This window comes from Helianthus annuus, chromosome 4, assembly GCF_002127325.2.
Source record: "Helianthus annuus cultivar XRQ/B chromosome 4, HanXRQr2.0-SUNRISE, whole genome shotgun sequence".
Classification (NCBI taxonomy): Eukaryota; Viridiplantae; Streptophyta; class Magnoliopsida; order Asterales; family Asteraceae; genus Helianthus; species Helianthus annuus.
In genome coordinates this window covers 195,503,773-195,525,157 of record NC_035436.2, presented here as the reverse complement: position 1 = coordinate 195,525,157, position 21,385 = coordinate 195,503,773, and the positions used below count along the sequence as shown (strand labels likewise).

The following is a 21,385-nucleotide window of genomic DNA, read 5'->3' as shown; positions in this document are numbered from 1 at the left end:
TATACGGGTTGAACACATGTAATTTTATATACCAAACAATACAAAGTTATATCTTTATAAATCCTATGCATTATCTGTATTGAATAAATCTAATTTTATATACTACATAATAAAAAAAGTTATATTTTTAAAACCCCAAGTATTACACGAGTTGCATAAATGTAGTTTTGTATAGTAAAAAATAAAAATGTTATATCTTTAAAAAACCCCGTTTATTACACGGGTTGAATGAATCTAATAAAAATTTATATCTTAAAACAAACTAACGGATATACTCGATATACGATGGATGGGGTGATTGTGGTGATTGTTCTTATAAATGTCATGTAAACATAGTGATTACCGTATTTGAGTTGAGAATTGAACACGAAAATATAAGTATAGAACCAATAAATACCTTTTAAACATTTTTGAAATACGTTCTACCCTTAACTATTTTAGTTTAATAAAATAAATAAATTATTTAAATTAACTGAGTTAGGGTTAAAGTACATAACTTGCAAGGGTTTGCAAACATCGAGTACGTTTTCTGTAATTACTGAAGACAAAGAACACAGTTTGCAATAAATGACATACATAAAGGATGATTTTTGTAATTTACTCTATTTTAAAATATTATATATTATCTACTATATGAATTGTTTAAATTTATATTAGATTTAATTGTATAATTATCTTTTAATTGATATTAATTATCTATAAAAATAGATGGCTTCAATGAATGACACGTGTCGAAAACTTGGTTTCTTTTATTATAGTAGATAGATATAATTTTTAAAAATTTTTCGGGCCCTATATTGATTTGGGCCCTGATCGCAGACACCTCTTGCACCCCTGATAGATGGCCCTGTGTTGATTTCTTTACTGATTGCAGGTATTGCACATATACTATAACGAAACAGAGCGATACACATGATAACGTATCCTCTTAACTCACGAGCAAATAACGTTGTTGCATGTTAAAAAGTTAGGATAAACAGTTGGACCAAGAAACAGAAGAACTGATGGGCTGAAGACACAAAGTGGGGCCCGGCTATCGAATGGAAAACAAATATATATAAGAAGGAAACAAGATCAAACAACGTACGGTGCTGCTTTAGGGTTTCATCAAGATGGTTTTCGACGAGAAGGAGTCGGTGTGCGTATATCGAATCGGCAAGGAGAAGAGGGTGTTCGTCTCTTCAAATTGCATCTGGTACTTATATATTTAATAATATTATTATCCATTCCAGTTTGTCGATTGATTTTACATAACTGATTGTGTAATTCTTTGTTGATCGATCAGTGAGGAGGAGAGGAAGAGGCTGTCTCTAATCGACAAGAAGGAGAAGGAGAAGGAGAGGAAGAGGAAGAGGCTGCTGCGGTTCTGTTCACTAGACAAGATGAGGTACTAATTTCATATTCTTCATTCATTCATTCAAATGATTCATTTTACGTAACTGAGTGTATGTGGTTGTGTTATTGTTGATCGATCAGTATGAAGCCAGCATATAAGCGGAGGAAGAAGGTAACTAAGAATACTATTTAAATAATAGTTATACATCAATTGTCATTGTTTTATAAATATAAGTATTTGTTTATGATTTGAAAGGTGAGGAGGTTCAATGGCGAGTTAAAGGACATGAAGAAGCTTAGTAGTAACGATGAGGCTTTTCGTCTTTCATACGCTTAGTGAAATTATAGACATTATTCGCTCACGGAAGACTCCTACTCCTAAGACATATCGGCAGTGGGATGAGTACGCCAGATCATTCTATCTTAAAATGTGTACCTGCTTTGGTGTTGATTATCAGCATTTAGAGGCCACTCCTCCTCAACAGGTAGTATATCAAACCTCTTAATTAATTGGTTTGGTTGATAATAGAGTTATGTTTTTTTTTATTACATTTTGGTGAGTCGTATCAATTTTTAATAGGCCATTCAACTTTGTTATTTTTTATTACAGGAGACCCACCCCGTGCCAAAAGGGAAGTCATATATGGATCGTTTAGCAGAGGTACTCTTACATATCAAAATTGATAATCACATAATAAACCTATTCATTACATGAACCTAATTTATGTTAAAAGTAAAACAACACGTACGGGTTCTAAGGAAATTATGCTTTTTTGTGGCTATTGGACTTTGTTATCATTATCCTAATTTATTTGCTCTGATTGTTTATAGACTAGTGTGGGGTTTGTTTTGAGGACCCTCTCCTGGGCAGAAGGGAAGCATTTTGAACCGGTACTGTCACACATCACACTGATAAACCTATCATTAATTGTTTATAGCTCGTGTTGTATGAATCTCAATGTGACATGAAGCTTAGTCTTAGTCTCTTATGAGGGTGAAGGGGGTGCTCACCTAATAGGTGAGTCCCCTCTCTTACGCCCAACCAATCCCCGTGTGCCACGTCAAGTCCCCTCTTAAACTCCCCTAACACCCCAATTTGATGGCGCCACTCCCCTCTTAGGTGAATTGGTTTTTTTTTTTAAAAAAAAAAAAAAAAAAAAAGAAAAGGTTTGATTGGACAGTTGCCTTCTCTCTCCTCCCTCTCTCTCGGTGAGCCGCCACCGGTCATGTTCCATCTCTCCTCCCCGATCTCCTCTCCCGAGTGATTGGCAGCCCCCCCCTAATCGGTGAAGTGCCTCCCCGAATTCACTCACCGACTGCACCCCGTGCAGCCTGATGTTTGAATCAGCATTAAATGTTTCTATTTGTTGATCGATCTCTGATTGCTTAGAAAACGCACATCGAGGAGACGGCCCCGTGCAAATCATCCAACCAGCAACAGAAGAGATGTCATGTGACGAGTTTCTAGAGCAGGTACTGTTATATATCAAAATTGATAAGTCACATAATAAACCTATTATCGGTTAAAAGAAGCAATCAACAACAAGGGTTTTAGTAAATAATAATGTTTTTGATAAACCTTTTGGTGCTCGTGTTGTATGCATCTTAATTTGACATGAAGCTTAATCTTAATCTTGTATGATATTTGAATGAGTACTCGGAATGACTGGATATTATCTTTTGCTCTGATTGTTTAGGTAGTGCGTAGACTTGAGATTAGGCGCGCGACGTTGATCCTTGACGGGGCATTCGACTTGGTCTTTATTCTCCTGGGACTGGACCCGACCGTATTCCGTATCATTTGCATTTGTTGCTTAAGGAAGCAGTTTATATCATGAGCAACACGAATGATAAGAAAGATTTGAAAATGGTTGAAGAAAAAATTTGCTTCTTTATGACCTACTTTCATTCTCATGTGCCATCTTCGTTTAGATAGTATGCATGCATGCTGCAGCCTTTTTCTTTGTCTTTCTTTCTAAAACATATTCCCTCATTAAGATCTTTTTTTAATGCAGCAATCGGCGCATGGCCAGTTACAACGTTGACTTCTATCACAGCACGCGTGAGCCTAGATACATGCTGGACGGTTACACCCTTTACCCCTATATTCTATCCTTTCTCATGTGGGGGTGGGATCCGAGGGCCCGTCTCTCGCCACAAGAGATGGTTGATATTATGAATATTATCCACCCACGGAAGACACCTACATTTTGGGGGATGAGTCCTGAGGAGATATCATTCTATTATAAACTATGTTCCTGCTTTCGGATTGAATACCATCATTTAGAGGGCGCTCCTGAGGATGCTGTGTGTTTGATGAATGTGAGACGAAACTAAAGGCTAGCTTCTATAAGTGAAAACGTACGCCTAGCTTCTAATCGTTTTGAAACAATATCCTTTGATGTTAAGTTAAGTTCTCGACTGGATTATTTAGGGCCAATCTATCCGGACACCCACTGCGCCTAAATCCACACTTTTGCAAACCTAGACGCCTCGTATAGACCTATACGAGGCGTCCATGCACTGAATTCGATGGGTGTACAGGGGGTGTCAGGCACGTTGTTTAAGGAACCCTATACGCGGGGTCTTGGTCTATACGAGGCGTCTCCGTTTGGAAGTTTTTTTTGGCTGAAATGAGGGGTGTTTTGGTGGGTTTTGGGTTGGTTTTTTGGATGGTTTTTGAAGATTTGTTTTTTTGATGAAATTTTTTTAGGTTTTAAAAAAAGTTTTTTTTCTTTTTTACACTATAAAAAGTTGTTGTTTTTTAAAAATTAACTATTTGCCTTTAAAAATCGTTTTTTTTTTATTTTTAAAAAAGTTTTGTTTTTTTTTTGTTTTTTACAATATAAAAAGTTTAAAAAAATTTTTTGTTTCAGCGTCGATTAAATCAACTATTTTAAAAATCGGCTCTTTAAATATATTATATTGTTTTTAACATTTTACTTTTTTAAATATTATTCTTTCGATTAAAATTTTATTTCTTTCAAATATTGTTTCCGTATTATATTCAGGGGTTATATTGTTTCCGTATTATCTAAATTTAAGAGAACAATCATTGAGTAACCGAATAACTGAAAACAAACATAAATATGACATATATAAGATAACTGTTTACATCCATAACAAAAATATAGAAGATAAGTTTGTACATCCACAATAACAATAAAAACAACAACAGGTCTATGCATCAAAATCCGAATCTGAATCCTGATGCTGCTGCTGCGGCTGGTGCTGCTGCTGCGGCTGCTGCTGCTGATGTGGTGCTCGAACCGGTGGAAGCGGTATCGGGGGTAATCCCTCTCTCTCTCGTCTATCCTGCTCCGCCCGTACCAACCAACCTACCAAATCGTCGAGCCTGTCAAGCCTGGCTCGTACATCCGGATGTAGTGCAGCTCCTGGGGCACCACCTCGAATAGCGTGACGTGGAAACTGAGGTGCCCCGGCAGGTGGCGGTGGCTGTGGCCCCGCTGCACCGTCTAGATCCTCCGGAGGGTCCTCCACGGGCACTACATCAGCAGGATCTGCAGGAGGATGAACGTCGACAATAATAATAATAATAATAATAATAATAATAATAATAATAATAATAATAATAATAATATAATAATAATAATAATATAATAAAAATAATAATAATAAAATTAATAATAATAAAATATTAATAATAAAATAGTAATTTATACCGTCTTTTTTAAGTACAGACTGTCCAGAATGGGAGGTGCTTCACTACCATATCTACCATATCCACCATAACCACCATATCCTCCAACGTCCGAATTGTTTTGATGAACATAAGGAGTGCCCGGGGAAATGAATTGCTGATGATCACCGTCTCCTCCGTATCCACCGTATCCCCCGTATCCACCGTATCCACCATATCCACCGTCCCCTCCGTATCCACCGTCTCCTCCGTATCCACCGTCTCCTCCGTATCCACGGTCTCCTCCGTATCCACCGTCTCCTCCGTATCCACCGTCTCCTCCGTATCCACGGTCTCCTCCGTATCCACGGTCTCCTCCGTATCCACCGTCTCCTCCGTATCCACCGTGTCCTCCGTATCCACCGTCTCCTCCGTATCCACCGTCTCCTCCGTATCCACTAGCAGGGTATGAGTCATCTACAGGGGCTGTTTCATCAACAGGAGGATGCTTGTTCAAATCTAGAAACGGGCTGTTTTGTTTTCCTTGTATACTAGACACAACCTCCTCTTGCTCATTAGAATCGGGAATGCCAGACTCCTCCAAAATAGACAACCGTATCATCATTAGTAAATAATAAACGAAAACAACAAGTAATTATAACATTTACGCTAATAACTGTTACCGGAACGCTTTCGTGCCCCCAGTTTTCGCTAGAATATTGCCCGAAGATATAGTTGCCGTTCCAATATGATGACATTTCAACACTCCGGGATGATAATAACGCAAACACAAATAAAAAAACAAACAGAATGTGAGTGGTTTTTTGTTGAAACCTCGGATGTGGACCAAGAACGCACTGTAGGTTGCATTTTATGGGAGCTAAAGACGCCTCGTATAGGTCTTTACTCCCCGTATGCCTTTAAGTCATGTCAGACATAGTCCCTTCATAGTCAAATCGGTCAGTCCAAGACGCCTCGTATAGGTCTATACGAGGCGTCTAAGGGCCTTCGTATTGGCCCCTCGTACAGGCCTAGACTCCCCGTATAAGTTGACTGATGTGACGTTGTACGAGGTGCAGAAGTTGGTCGGGAAAAGCAACCCTATACGCTTCGTATAGCCCTATACGAAGCGTATAGAAGGGTGTGGATTTAGGGAACAAGGTGTCTGAATATGTACACCCATTATTTATCAACACCGACAATTTACATTTTTAAAGCAGCGTTGATATGGGTTCAGTCGTATATAGATCCGGGTTCAACAGAGACTTGACTCGTACTTTTCATGCGTCAAAAGGATGCATGGCACTTGTGGGTTATGTTGGATTTCCTTTAAAGAACATGTCATGCCGTTGCAAAACGTTACTGCCCTTTTAAATACAACCTGTGTTGCAATGGCTCCTGTATATATTTGGTGATACATGTTTCATCTTAATTTGGTGACCAAATGGCAACCATACTATGAGTGCGTGGGTTTTTACACACCACGGCCCATAGGTTAACTTTTTTCTACCAAAGTACACTCACAAGATTATTAAAGACTAGATTAGTTAATTAACTACTTCGGCAACAAAGAAAAATAGTAAAAGGAACTGTGAAGAACATAAACACATCACTTAAAAAAATAACTATAAGTATTTTTAAAATTTTAAAGATATAACTTTACTGCTTATTATATAAAGTTAAATTTATGCAACCCGTGTAAAACATGAGGTTCTAAGCTAGTTTAATATGATACAGAAATAAGAAAATAATATTAAATCACAAACTTAACGATCTCTTTTTATTTTTTTCCGTTTGTTAATAATCATATAATATTTCATTGGTTCTACAATATACATGTTTCTAACCTAATAATAGATAAAAAAAACAAATTAAAATTTTAATAAGTAAATAGTACATCAAATTCATCATTTAAATAGATATCTTGATGACTGTATTGTTAATCGATTACATTATAGGGGAAGGTCATTTGATAAGAAAATTTTATTGAGAAGAAAAAGAATAAAAGGGTACAATTGTAAAACAATAAATAGTTTTTTTCTCATCTCATTGCATTATCGTCAAATTCCATTCCCTAGTCTATTTCTATACCCCCTAGGCCCCTAGTAACATACTGTCGTAACACGCTGGCAAATAACGTTGTTGCATGTTAAAAAGTCAGGGTAAAAAGATGGACGGAGAAACAGAAGAAGTAATGGGCTGAAGACACAAAGTGGGGTGACCCGACCTTTGCCAGAAGGGATGTCATTTGACGAACATTTAGCACGGGTACTGATACATATCAAAATTGATAAACCTGTTATTAATCATTTGGTTAAAACTAAAACAACCCGAGTTCTAAGGAAATTATGTTTTTAATAACATTTTGTGAGTAATCAATCATCTAGTGGTTATTGGACTTTGTTATTATTATCCTAATTTATTTGCTCTGATTGTTTATAGACTAGTGTGGGGTTTGTTTTGAGGACCCTCTCCTGGGCAGATGGGGAGCATTTTGAACCGGTACTGTCACACATGACATTGATAAACCTATCATTAATTAAAAGCAAAACAACACGGGTGATAAACCTCTTGGCGTCTAGCTCGTGTTGTATGAATCTCAATTTGACATGAAGCTTAGTCTTAATCTCTTATGATATTCCAGTCAGTATTACTTAATCGATCTCTGATTTTGCTTAGAAAAAGCATATGGACGATACGGGCCCTATCCAAATCATCCAACCAGCGACAGAAGAGATGACGCGTATGTACATCAGGTACTGTTACATATCAAAATTGATAGTCACATAATAAACCTATTATTAGTTAATTGAGTGGACGTTGTTGACTAATTTGCTCTGATTGTTTAGGTAGGGTGTACACTTGAGATTACTCCCTCGTTGTCGATCCTCAACGGGGGTTTGACTTCGGTTTTTATTCACCTGGGACTGGACCCGAGCGTGTTCCATATCATTTGTATTTGTTGCTCAAGGAAGCAGGTTATATCATGAGCAACACTAATGATGAGAAAGATTTGAAAATGATTGAAGAAAAAATTTGCTTCTTTATGACCTACTTTCACTCTCATGTGCCATCTTCGTTTAGATAGTATGCATGCTGCAGCCTTTTCCTTGAGTTTTTTTTTTCTAAAAAATCTACACTTATTACTATTGTCTTACTAAGATCTTTTTTAATGCAGCAAGTGGCCCATGGCCAGTTACGACGTTGACTCCTATCACAGCACGCGTGAGCCTAGATACGAGGTTGGCGGTTACACCCTTTACCGTTTTGGCCCCTTACTCATGTGGGGGTGGGATCCGAGGACCCGTCTCACGCCACAATGGATGGTTGATATTATGAATATTATCCACTCACGGAAGACACCTTCATTTTGGGGGATGAGCTCAGAGGAGATATCATTCTATTGTAAACTATGTTCCTGCTTTCGGATTGAAGACGATCGTTTAGAGGGCGCTTCTGAGGATGATGTGTGTTTGATGAATATGAGACAAAACTAAAGACTAGCTTCTATAATTCAAAACGTACGCCTAGCTTCTAATCTTTAATTTGAAACAATGTCCTTTGATGTTAATTTGTTCTTGTCTAGATTATTTATCAAAACTGAATTTACATTTTTGATATGTATATGGGTATGCTAGGCAGCGTGACACTAATGATATGTATATGGGTATGCTAGGCAGCCAAGATCCTCCAGGGAGAGAGGTGGAGGACCAAGCGGCAATGGTTGGGTGTAAAGCGGATAAATTTCCGTTCAGGTATTTGGGGATAATGGTAGGAGCTAACATGAGCAACATTAACAACTGGAGACCGGTGTATGACGTTTTCGAAGCTAGGTTATCGAAATGGAAGGCCGATTCCCTCTCGATCGGTGGTAGACTTGTGCTCGTTAAGTCAGTTCTTGAAAACCTCCCTACCTATTATTTCTCGATTTATAAAGCTCCAGTTAAAGTTATTAAGGACCTTGAAGGTATGATTAAACGTTTTCTTTGGGGGGGGGGGGTTCCCAAGAGGGTGATAAAATTCATTGGGTAGCTAGCTTGGGATAAGATCTCGGTTCCTAAAGACTTCGGTGGGCTAGGGCTGTGCAAACTCAGAGACATTAATTTGGCTCTTATGTCCAAGTGGTGTTGGCGGTATAAGGTGGAGCAGAACTCTCTTTGGTGTAAAGTGGTAAATGCTATCCACTGTGGTCCTCGGAATTGGGACTTTTTACCGGTCAGAAAAAATATGGGAGGTCCTTGGAATAAATTAGTCAAATGGTTTGCCAGAACGATGGTAGATGGTATTCCGTTAAGAAGTTTTTTAAAGGTATTCCAGGCAAAGGAGACTGTATTGCTTTCTGGCTCGATCCGTGGGTCTCCAGTGATCCTCTTAAAGACATGTTCCCCAATTTATTTCAACTGGAGGTAAACAGAAAGGTTAAAATCAGCGAGCGTATCATGATTGGCACAAGGGTGGTTCGATTTTGGTCTTATCGGGTGATTTGGAGAAGATAAAGGATAATGTCATATTATAATTATTACAATAATTTTAAAGGGGGGCTACTAAATGTACCCCCACTTGTTACTTTTTATACCCCCTTCCTATAAAATCACATTTAAACTTATCATATTTATCCCCTAAAAAGTCATATTTTTTTAAAGTATTCTTTTTTGTTACAAAACAAATTCAAAAGTGTAAAAATATATTATAGACGTTTTAAAAAAAATATTTTTATTTTTATTTAAAAAACCATATATTTTTAAAAGGTTTTCAGGTGTTTTTTTACACTTTCTCAAATAGTATTTTGATTATGTTTTCTTTTATTAAACATCTTTACAAATTACTAATAACGTTTTTTCCTATAAAAACAATAATAAAAAAAGTTTGAATTTTATTTTTGAAAAAAGTCTACATTATATTTTTTCCTCGTCTAGTTTGTATTTTAAATGTCTCATATTTATTATTTTTAATATTTTAAATTTTTTTTGTTTATTTTGGAATGACCTGAAGTGGGTATCTGATGTGTAGTTGAAAACCGATTATTATTCGTAATTATGTTTATGCTTTTACGTGACTTTTGTTTCGAATGACCTACTTTTGATTACAAAAAAATCCATATATATTTTTGAAATCAACCAGTTTGATATATTTTTTAAATGAAGAAGAGAAAAATATTTGTGAATCAACCCTATCCATTTGTTTTGCTTTAGAAAAGTGTTCACTTCGATCTAAGTCTTAAACTGGTTTTAACATATTTATAACATATTCTTTACACTAATTAAATTTGAATTTATATAGATTGTTAATTTATAGTTTGATAAAATAATTTTAGTATCTATTGTTTATTTGTTCACTTACATAGATGGGCTGTAAACGCTATTTTAAAATATTTTTTTTTTTACTTTTTTGATAAATAAAAATTGTTAATTATTTTATAAACACGTCTAAAGTATTAAAAAATATAAAAGTAAGACCTTTAAAATACAAACTAGAAGAGGAAAAAACATAATATAGACTTTTTTTCAAAAAGAAAGTTCAAAACCTTTTTTATTATTTTTATAAGAAAAAATGTTATTATTTATTTGTAAAGATGTTCAATAAAAAAACATAATCAAAATACTATTTAAGAAAGTGTCTTTAGAAACAATATATGAAAACTTTTTAAAAATATGATTTAAATAAAAATTAAAAAATAAATATTTAAAAAAACGTCAGTAATTTTTTTACACTTTTGAATTTGTTTTGTAACAAAAGAATAATTTTTTAAATGATGATTTGTATAGGAGGTAAATATTAAAAGTTTTAATGTGATTTTATAGAAAGGGGGTATAAAAAGTAATAAGAGGGGGGGTATATTTAGCCTACCCCTTTTAAAGTCCTATCTTTAGTTTATTTAACTAAATTGTTCTAGTGGATAGTTGCACATGATTTTCATTTTTGAAATCAGGTATTATGTTGAGTGATTTTTGTATTGGTGGTTCAATGGCAAAGATAAAGGCTTTGAAATACTTATGTGAGAGGCTGATATGTGCATCTCCTTACGACCCAAGCCCACATTGTCATGCATTTCAATGTCTCCAAGTAAACGTAGGTTACTGCATGCATTTGTTACTTTGTTTCCTTGAATAGTGGGTTATTAGTTTACATGTTCCGGTCGGTGTATCACGGTGGCTCTGATACCACTGTTGTGTATCTCACTTAATCAAAGGGTTAAGAAAATAAGAGAGAAGTCAGAGTAGAATTATAGAAGGAAAACTAGATCATAACTTTTTGCATATTTTCATTACTAAAGAAGTTTCATATTTAAAGAAAACAACAACAACAAATTTCCTAGAAAGTTGGATAATGAGTTACATGAGAGTCATAGGCATTCCCATGATCCCCCTTTATTTTAGCAAACACTAACACACTCCATTTAAAAATAAAAGCAACAAATAAACTTCAAATATATATATATATATATATTGCATGCGATCCTACATGGGTTGGGTCAAATGATTTTAGGCCAAGACACATAACAGAGGCCTCGGGTTAAAGTGCAACAAGGAGTAAAGAAATCCGCCATTGAGAAAAGTTATTATGTTGAGTCATAGAAAAAGTAAGATTGGTTCAGCATTTAAATGGTTTAATTTGTTTCTTTTCCGTATGGACGTAGGTTATTATGTTCGTTCACTGTATTCATGTGGTCTCGGCTTGTAAGTTCAAAGCTATATTTGAGATCTTGATTGATAAATTGAAATTAGGGCAAATATTGGTATGAATATTGCACAGATTGAATAAATTAGAGTAAATATTACAGAGATTGAAGTATCTAGGGTTTGAATATTGCACAGATTGAAGAAATAGTACATACCTGAATTCGATGGACAGCATGTGACTGAACGACAAGGTAAAGGGTGGCTGGGGAGAAGAGAACGACGAGGATGGGAGGTGTGAACGATAGGGGTAGATGTGTCCTATTTTTCCGCCAAACATCTTGAAGACGTGAAGCTTCTGCAGAAAAGTTGAAGAAAATGAAGCTGTTCGTGGTTGTTTTCCAAGTTGTTGCAGATATGAGGTTTGATCCAAAATTGCTCTGTCCGAGTTTTTCTTAGTGTTAAAAGGCTCCGAATTTGTTTGTCAGGACTTTCTGTTTCGAATTTGTTCCTTCTGAGTTATCAGTGGCCCATATGTGAAGTCATGTATGGGTAGATAGTTCAGAAGATGATGTTCCGAATTTCTTGGTTCTTATATTCCGAGTTTTTCTCTCTTTTGTCCGAGTTTTATAATTAATTCCGAGTTTATAAGACTTATAGGGGTCCGAGTTTTTAGTTACTCCTTAGTGTCCGAGTTTCTTAGAACTTATAGTTTTATTTTGTGCTTTTTTATTCAGACCTTTGCTAGTCCGATTTTTACATTTGAATGGTCAGGTTTTACTTACTAGTCTGAGTTTATATTTCAGAGTTTCTACTTCAGGGTTTATATTCAGAGTTTCTACTTCAGGGTTTACACCTTTCAGGCTTATGTCATGGTTTTTCCTTTGAAATATCATGGTTTCCGAGTTTTTAAGCTTTAATGGGTTAATGGTTTCCGAGTTCTGGTCCGAGTTTTTAAGCTTTCATGGTAATGGTTTCTGAGTTCGGTCCGATTTTTTAAGTTTAATGGATTCTAAGTTTCACTTTGTTCCGAGTTTCCTTAGTGTGCAAGTTCAGATTTCTTTTTAAATTAGTTCAAGGTTTTGAACTTACAAAGTTCAGAGTTTTTGAGTTTTTTGAGTAAACAGTTCAGAGCTTTGGTCAGTTCCGATTAATAGATCCGAGTTTGTTATGTTAACTTAATTCAGAGTTTCGTGGCTGATACAGCTCAAGGTCCCGAGTTTCCTGTGCAAGTTCCGAGTCTCCTTAGTGTGCAGGTTCCGAGTCTCCTTAGTGTGCAGGTTCCGAGTTTCCTTAGCTTTAATGGTTCCGTCTAAAAAAAAATTCCGAGTTTTGCATGTTCCGAGTTTTTATAGTTATTTTGGGTTACCTGGGGTACCAGATAATTAGCTAAGAGTCACAATTTTGTGTAGCTCGGAAACTTGAAGTCGGTTTTGGTTTATTGTAAAGTTCCATTTTTCGTAAATGATGGATTTTGATAAGTTCGATAAGTAGAGTGTTGGGAAAATTTTGGTGATGAAAATTTTTTCATGAAATTTTGTTCGGTAATGGCGGTCCATGGTAATTTACAAGATTCTCGGTGTTGGAATGTGGTTCTTACTAGAGATTCGTGTAACAAATTGAGACTATTATCGAGCATTAGAGGTGAATAAAACAAGATTTTATTGGACGTTGACAATTTACAAAGAAAAAGGGGGAGTAAAAATTTTTGAAATTCCTATTTTCTTTGTAAATCAAAAGCTCGTGGTGCTACATCGAAACAAGTTCATGTTTACTATCTTTGAGATTAACTTAGTGTTAATCCTACCGGTGGCGAAGTGTTTAAAACATGAAGCAAGTTAGAGCTCGTGTATGAGTGAGTTTTGTCGAGTTTGTTCAAGGTTTAATCAAGTGTTGACGTGATGAAGCAAATTGTTCGTTTGGCAACTAGTTGAAGGTCAAGCCTTTATCATATGCCGGTTAGAGTAGGGAAGATTAGTCTTCTTGGTACCTCTTCCGAGTTGGTAACTGATCGGATTCTCAAAATAGGGGTTCTTACATTTAAGGGGGAGATTAAAGACGAAAGTCATCGGGTAATTGGTGGATTTGTGAAGATATGTGATTGGATCTTGAAGATTCAAGATGAAATGATCTCAGACACTCAGTTGGAGACCTTGATCAAGATGGTGGATGTACATTTTCAGAGTCTGGTTTGTTATTAACTTATCGAACCAAACTTCATGTCTTTTCGGAATTTGAAGTGTTTGATGTTAGGCATTGGAAATCCGACATTTTGTTTTTCTACCGGTTAAGTTTGAAGATTAATGTATCGAGCGATGCTCTTACATACGGTTGTAGGTCGGATCGCGTTAACTTGATTCGGGAGTAGTTTGAGGGGGAGGATCTACGGCGTTTGATGTTGGATTCTTCGGGTTTCTCAAAGCGGCCATTTAAGTGATCCTCGGCAAGTCTTTAATTAGAAGGGTTGAAGATCGATGTGCTCTGCCGTAAAGATCAAGTCTGAGCCAAAGTTGAAAGCAGGCATGATATCATCAGTTAAGGGGGAGTCTATAAGCGCAGTATCCGGTGATTGAAGATTATCGATGCCACACAGAACTGATGCAACAGTTAAGGGGGAGACTGTAAGTGCAGTTCCTGCCGGGTAACTGTTGCTTATCAGTTCTGGTCAACCAAAGCAGAAGTCCAAGTTAAAGTCAACGATAATGAAGATTATTAGAATTTCTGAAGGCGTTCCGGACTACTTCTATTGTTCTGGATTATTGTATTGTTTTGTATCCCGGACAATGTGTTTTGTCCGGGTTTAGTCCCTAGCCTATATATATGTTTGTATATTGTAGATTAGGGCAAGCTTTGTGCACCTCTCCTAACTTTTTGTTCATTCTCCTGGTGTACACATTTCTAGAGAGAGAGACTATGTGTTAGTGAGAGAAAGCTAGGGTTTAGATCTTTGTGATCTAAACCAGCTTGTAGATGATGTATACTCCTTTGGTTTATGTAATCTGTGATGACTGATTCGTTAATAAAGGGTTCATCTTCTACATCTTTCTATCTTTGGTGTTTATGATTGTTCTTCATGTCTTGAATCAAGTGCAATGTTTGATGTTCGTCATCGATCCGGTGCTTTAACACCTATAGAGAGAGAGAATGGGCTTGAATAGGGTGTAGTGGTTGGGTCTTTACAGCTGAGGGTGGACGGCTGTGAGGGCGGTGGGGGTGGTGGTCGCTGTGAGGGAGGTGGTGGCAGTGGCGGACCCATGAAAAAATTCATGGGGTGCGTAATTTTTAGGATTTTTGTCTAACACTATATAACATTTTATCTCGATACGGTTCGGATTAGTTCGGGTCGGGTCGGGTCATGTATATATATTCTCTATGAGTTTTCGTTTTGTAAAATCTGACCATAACTAATATATTTTTATTATCAATACATTTATATGAAAGTTTTTAACGGTGGTGGAATTTTTTGGGATTGTTTGTCTAACACTATATAATATTTTATCTCGATACGGTTCAGATCGATTCAAATAAATTCAGGTCGGGTCATATATATATATAGTCTCTATGAGTTTTCATTTTATAATTAAATAAAATACGATATTACATACAATAATTAAATTCATTGACAAACTCAGCTTATGAAACAAAAATGGTTTCACAATAAACGAAAAAAATAATTAATATCATTGTAAAGTAAATATTTAATAAAAATAAGCTAGAATGGGAAATAAGCCAAATTTAGATGTCTTGTCAATCTTCTATCTTTCTCACCGTACACCAAATAATGATTAAAAAAAGATTATACTTTAAATATAGGGGTGCCTTGTTCCCATACCCCCTATATCTTATTTTCACATCCCTAGTGTATACGGGCCGTATACAAAATATACGGCCCGTATAGAATGTTTTTGAATAGGAAAATGCGTAGAGAATGTTTTTTTTATTTTACTATATACGACCCTGTATATAGTTATACGAGCCGTATACATGTGTATACGATTTATAAAAACTATACGGCTCAATGGATTTATTTGGGAGGTTTTTTTTATGTTTACCAAATGTATACGGGCCGTATAACTGTATACGGGCTGTATATACGGATGTTTTTCAAGTATGGTGTTTTTTCCCGTAAAAACACCATCATTCCAGGGTTTCTAAACTCTTCATCACCTTTAAACAACGTTGATCGGAACACGCCGCTTAAATCGGAGCACAAGTAGAGTAACGTTACCGATCAGTTCGTTGATCGAGTAACTAGCAGAAGAACCCGACACAAACAAGTTCACCACAGTTTGTTATTCAGATCTCTATTCGGTCATATTTCCAAACTACAACACACGACAACTTTAAACTTTATAGTGTGTGATTTGACCAGGGAAATGATTGGAGGTGATTGCTACTTTTAATAAGCTGTCATAGTTGTCAAATTTGATTTCAAGAAATCTTTTCCGTTTCCTTCAATTTCAAGAACATTCGCCGTAAAATGAAGACGTGTCGGTGGCTATGCGAAATACAAACCGCAATCTTTTGTGACGATGGAAAACACAAGTTTTCTTTTTGAGCTTGATGGATGTCTGTTATCTCAGTTTAGGCGGGTATTGTTTAAATCTGAATATAACTAGATGTTACGTGTAACTTCATTAAACCAAGAACAAGGCCTATTTTGAAACACATGTGTTTGTATCAGCGTTGTTTATCACCCTGTGTGAGCATTGGAAACCCGACAAACAGTCTTGACAACTGTGACAACTTATCTATCTGTGTGTATCACATCTATCCTGTTATAGCAATCGATATGATTAATTTAGTCAGATTTTTTTCTAATTAGCGTTGTTAACTACCAAAAGAATGCATACACAAATAGTTCTAGTGGACAAAGCAAAGAGACCGTTGTGTATCTGAATCAGGTTCTCAAACAAACACTACTAAAGTTGAGTTGGTGATAAATACCGGAGCTGTTATCTCGGTTGTTCAGTACTTTCGTGATAATAAAACAAGCAGGCATTGATTTTGCCAAGATTGAAGGAGAGAATCTGGCTATAAGCGTTGTGGATTCTCAGCGTTATTCGAATGTAAGTGGATCGAGTGATACACTTATCTATTTGGTCAAGGTGGGCATAGTTTGTTCGGGAGTAAATCACCACTCAAAGATCAACAACTTTGGAAGAACCCGACCGGTTTCTACAGCACAAGCACATACATAATTTGTTGGAAGAACCCGACACGTCTTCTGCTAGTTACTCTTTTCTTCGATTTCAACAAATCTTTTCAAGGTCTTAAGTGATGGACAATTGGTTATGAAGACGTGTCGGGTTCTGCTAGTTATTCGGAATGTTTCGAATCATCACAGAAGACGTGTCGGGTTCTGCTAGTTATTCGGAATGTTTCGAATCATCACAGAAGACGTGTCGGGTTCTGCTAGTTATTCGAAATGTTTCGAATCATCACAGCAGACGGATGCGGTTTGCATATTCAATCTTCATTGCTTCATTAAAATTACAACACACGATAAAATGCTTGTAAAATTGCACCAACTCTCCTATATCAACATACTCTTCTCCAGACGCTTAGTTGTTATGAATAACAACTTGAGGGGTCTAGTTAACTTTCAGATTCAGATTCAGGAAACAGATGATTTGTAAAAAAACCGGTTGATGAAACCGAAGCTATTATTTCTGTTGTTCAGTACTTCTGAGATATGATCCAACCGAAATCCACAAATTCCAACAAATTGCATCAGGAAGCTCAACTTGAACGGACGATATGTATCTTCTATCATGTGACGGACCCAATTCTTGCAAGTTAAATCCACAATCAACGTATACAGGTGCAAGAGAATGGCGAGTTATTTTTGTTGATCCACAAATTTCATTGTTTAAATCAGAATCAGGATCGTTCTAATAGATTAAAGAGAATAAACCCTCGTTTCTTCATGTTCATCTTCATATTCAAATGAAAGCAGCCAAAGGTATCTACTAAAAACTATTCTCCCGAAATCCACATATTCCAACAATTTCTTCGTAGATTTCGTCCGGTTTCAAAGCCGGTTGAGGATTACGAGTGTTATACAGTCGTTCAAAGCCGGTTGATGATTACAAGGACCGTTCTAATAGATTAAAGAGAATAAACCAATTTTTACCATTTTTTACCCATAGTATACGGGCCGTATAACAATATACGACCCGTATACAATCATCGTATACATAGTATACGATCGGTAAAAAAAATTTCACATGCTGTATACGGTCGTATAATAGTATACGGCCCGTATTTAAAGGGTAAAAAATGACCCAGTAAATTTTTTTCACATGGTGTATACGAAGAACAAAGTCAAATGTGATCAAACTTGGACATCTGACGTAAATCTTGATTCAGATCTCTATTCGGTCGTCTTTCAAGCTATAACACACGATAACTTTACACTTTATATAGTGTGTGATTTGACCGGTTGTATTCAGTTATTTCCGTTGATCCACAAATTCCAACAAATATTTCACTCCAGTAGTTGAAACTTGAGCGCAGAAATCAATTCAAAACCCTCACCCTCAAAATCAACCAGAAACCAAAGGAAAAAGTGCTGATAATGGCTGATGGTTCTTCGTTGAGGAAACCAAACGTAGACGGATATGATAGGCCTGGTAACCGGAAGAGAAAAAACCGCAGTGACGTCGTCGACGATTATGAACGGATTATTGGCCATTATAAATTCATGTTGTTTAACTTCAAGAAATCAGATTAAATATAAAAGTGCCGAGAAAGAACTATAAGTAGAAACTCACCCGATAACAAATAATCAGTTCAAACTTTCAACAGTCGACATGTGATAATGGCTTATGGTTTTTGTTGGGATTGAACCCTACAGAGGAACACATGATGTAAAGCCAAAACTGGTTCAGAACAGTGGATTCAAAATAAGCAATTGTTTACACTTGGCTTTCCCCTTGACAGTGGTAATCTATCAGCTGATAGATCTTAAGTACTGCTCCCCATAACAACTGATGAACCAAACACTGATGAAACTCTAAAGACTGCTGAAGACAAACACTGTTGCTCTATCTACTGTTGTTTCCTAAGTACTGCTGAAGACACAAGCACTGATGCTCAACATCAGTGCTCAGGCTACAACAGCGGAACGTGAAGCAGTAGTTATCTCTTGTTTTGTATTGTACTTATAATCAGTTGTTAAACATCAGTAGTTTGTATAGAACAGTGTTTAAAGGTTGTTAGGTTGTTAGATGTCACTATCATGGTGACGTCAGCTGAGATGCCTCAGTGGTTTGGTTTGCCTATAAATGGAGCAGTACCCTGTACTGTTACATTTGATTGACTGAGTGGATTCTTCTTCTCCAGTCCAATCCTTTCATCTTGTGCAACCAACCTTGGAGTATCAGGCTGAAGGGGAGCTTAGTATTGTAAGCATGCTTGTAATCATTTGCTTTGTAATTGAATCATTCAACTTAATGAGAAGCATTTGTTTACTAAACTATTTTCTCTCTTGATTGTGTTTACAATGTTTGTTTTTCATTTCCGCTGCAATTAATCTTATTTTATATATCATTGATTTGTCAAATTTATACAAACAAGCACAATCATGACAGCCTCCGATCCTAACAATTGGTATAAGAGCTCGGACAGTCAAATTCGATCTAACAATCAATTTGACATAGTTCAGCTCAAAATTCATTGATACTAACGTTGATTGTATTTAGTTGAAAAACAGAGAAACGAGAAATCATGTTCAAAATGATGAATCAGATACTCTGTAAAACAACCAAGATGTCATAAGATTCACAAATCTCAAACAACTAGTGATGTCATGCACAAATCACTCATAGTTTCCAGATCTGGAAACTTGTCTGGTAACTATGGTATGACTATCTTCATTCAAAGCTAATTTCAACTGTTATGAAATTTGTGATGATTTCATCATGTTTTATGCTAAAGTATGAACCTCAGATTAACAAAACCTATGTTCATATAAACATTAGTGTTTTGCTAACTTAGAAAGAGGAAAATAAAACTTTAGTCATAAGATCTTATGTATTAGAAGGCAGGTTGAGAATCCTCAAAAGGACTAAATCAACCCTGTCAAAACACATTAAGAAAATCAGGGGTCAAAAACAGTCCAAATCATAAGTAATGTGAGATTTGGTAATAAAACATGTTCACATGCGGTCAGATCTCTCAAAACATTACTGGAAAATGATTCTGGATTAAGTATTTCCAAAATAAAATCTCCCAGTAAGTATTTTTGTACTTATAAATGGGAAGGGTAAAAAGGGAAGAAGAAAATTACAAAAACTCAAAGGTGTGTTTATCGCAAAACTTTTGAAGTCAGAAGAAAAGAGTATAAACATAAAACACTTATGAGTCCAAAGTTGGGAAACAATGGTCATCATGCAACTGTGTGCATTCATTAATTCAGGAAAAGTTCAGGTAAAATTAGTATCCCAGTGATTGAACTCAAAAGAGGATTTTGCAATCAATTGATAAGAAAATGCTCCCAAACAGTGGTCATAAAACTTGAAGATGATAAGATTGTGAACTTATTTAAAAAGTTGCCAGATCCTTTGATGTTATTTTCAAAACATCCTTTAACTATTTTTTAAAAGGTGTTTTTCTCAAATAAAACCGGATATATTATTCATTTTTTTTAATAATATATTCTGCACTTTTACTCATTTTTTTATAGTAAAAGCTTTCTCACCGGTCAGGATGTAATTTTCCTCATTTTTGTGTGAAATTACTATCCCTAAAATAGATCAAAAGGAAATGGTACATATGTCAAGGTCTTTTCAAACTCAAGTTTGTTTATCACAGATCAAAAATTGATTGCAAATAGATTCTTAAACTACTAAGATACTCATGTTCTAATTCAAATAATTAGACATAAAATGAGTGGCCTTAGTAAAGAAGCTTTCATCGTCTGGGATGCTGAACCACTGTCAGGAATCTATAAAAGCTTCAAAACTTGTAATAAATATGTGGTAAAACCTTGAATGCTGAAACTAGTGAGTTCTCTGCATTAAAATTCCCTGTAAACCCTGCTGTTATGATTAATTTTGATAAACTTGCATTTAAAATGTGTTTGTCAAGTATTTGGTTCTGCAGGCAACTCACAATCATCATGAACAAATGTTGGACATGATACTAAAATCATTTCCATCATTAGAGCAGCAGATGTACAAAACAGCTATTAAAGCTCATCCACTGATGTACAATTAGTGTTTGACCAAACCACTACTTCACCCCAAACCACTACTAATAAATATCCCTCAAAAATGGATAAAAAATTATCAGTTGGCCAAACCCATTTGAAAAAAAAAAAGTTGTCTTCTAAGAAGAGCTTCAGCAGTACAGCGACAACAAGCTTGAAAAACTTGTGCCACAACCAAAGGATGAAAATCCTTTTGGCAAAAAGTGGGTCCTCAAAGAACAATGCATATGCTAGAAGCATGGTTGTCAAGATTCATCATACTCAAACAAGTACAGTCACCAAGAGTGTGAAAAGATTACATCAGAGGGATATCAATTCCTAGGCAATAAGCTTAGCGTTTTGACTGTACACATGCAGCAGATGTTTCCACAACCACTGATTGAAGAATTGTATGATGCTGTTGTTGTTGCTGAAAAATCCAACTGATTGTATCATCAAAATATGATTATTGGATTTTGCTATAAGTTGCTCAAAAGACCTCTTTTATGCAGGAACGTCAAGTAGCTGAAATATATCATCATACATCCAGTATCTCATTCATCCATCATCACTTGACATCAGACACCACTTTGTGGGGGA

General features: G+C 35.9%; 1 long non-coding RNA gene across 3 annotated transcripts; it reads left to right on the top strand.

The window, feature by feature from the left end:
• The first annotated feature begins 915 nt into the window (after positions 1-915).
• Positions 916-8,583, top strand: LOC110935223. Of its 3 annotated transcripts, XR_004890751.1 has the most exons (14): positions 923-1,195; positions 1,286-1,387; positions 1,477-1,507; positions 1,592-1,820; positions 1,946-1,996; positions 2,167-2,226; positions 2,726-2,808; positions 3,033-3,270; positions 3,351-3,696; positions 7,133-7,243; positions 7,418-7,477; positions 7,655-7,731; positions 7,825-8,062; positions 8,154-8,565. It is a non-coding gene; the product is annotated as an uncharacterized LOC110935223 (long non-coding RNA). The 3 variants fall into 3 exon arrangements; XR_004890752.1 differs by lacking the exon at positions 2,726-2,808; XR_002588965.2 differs by lacking the exons at positions 2,726-2,808; positions 3,033-3,270 and having other exon boundaries at positions 916-1,195; positions 8,154-8,583.
• Positions 8,584-21,385: the final 12,802 nt, after the last annotated feature.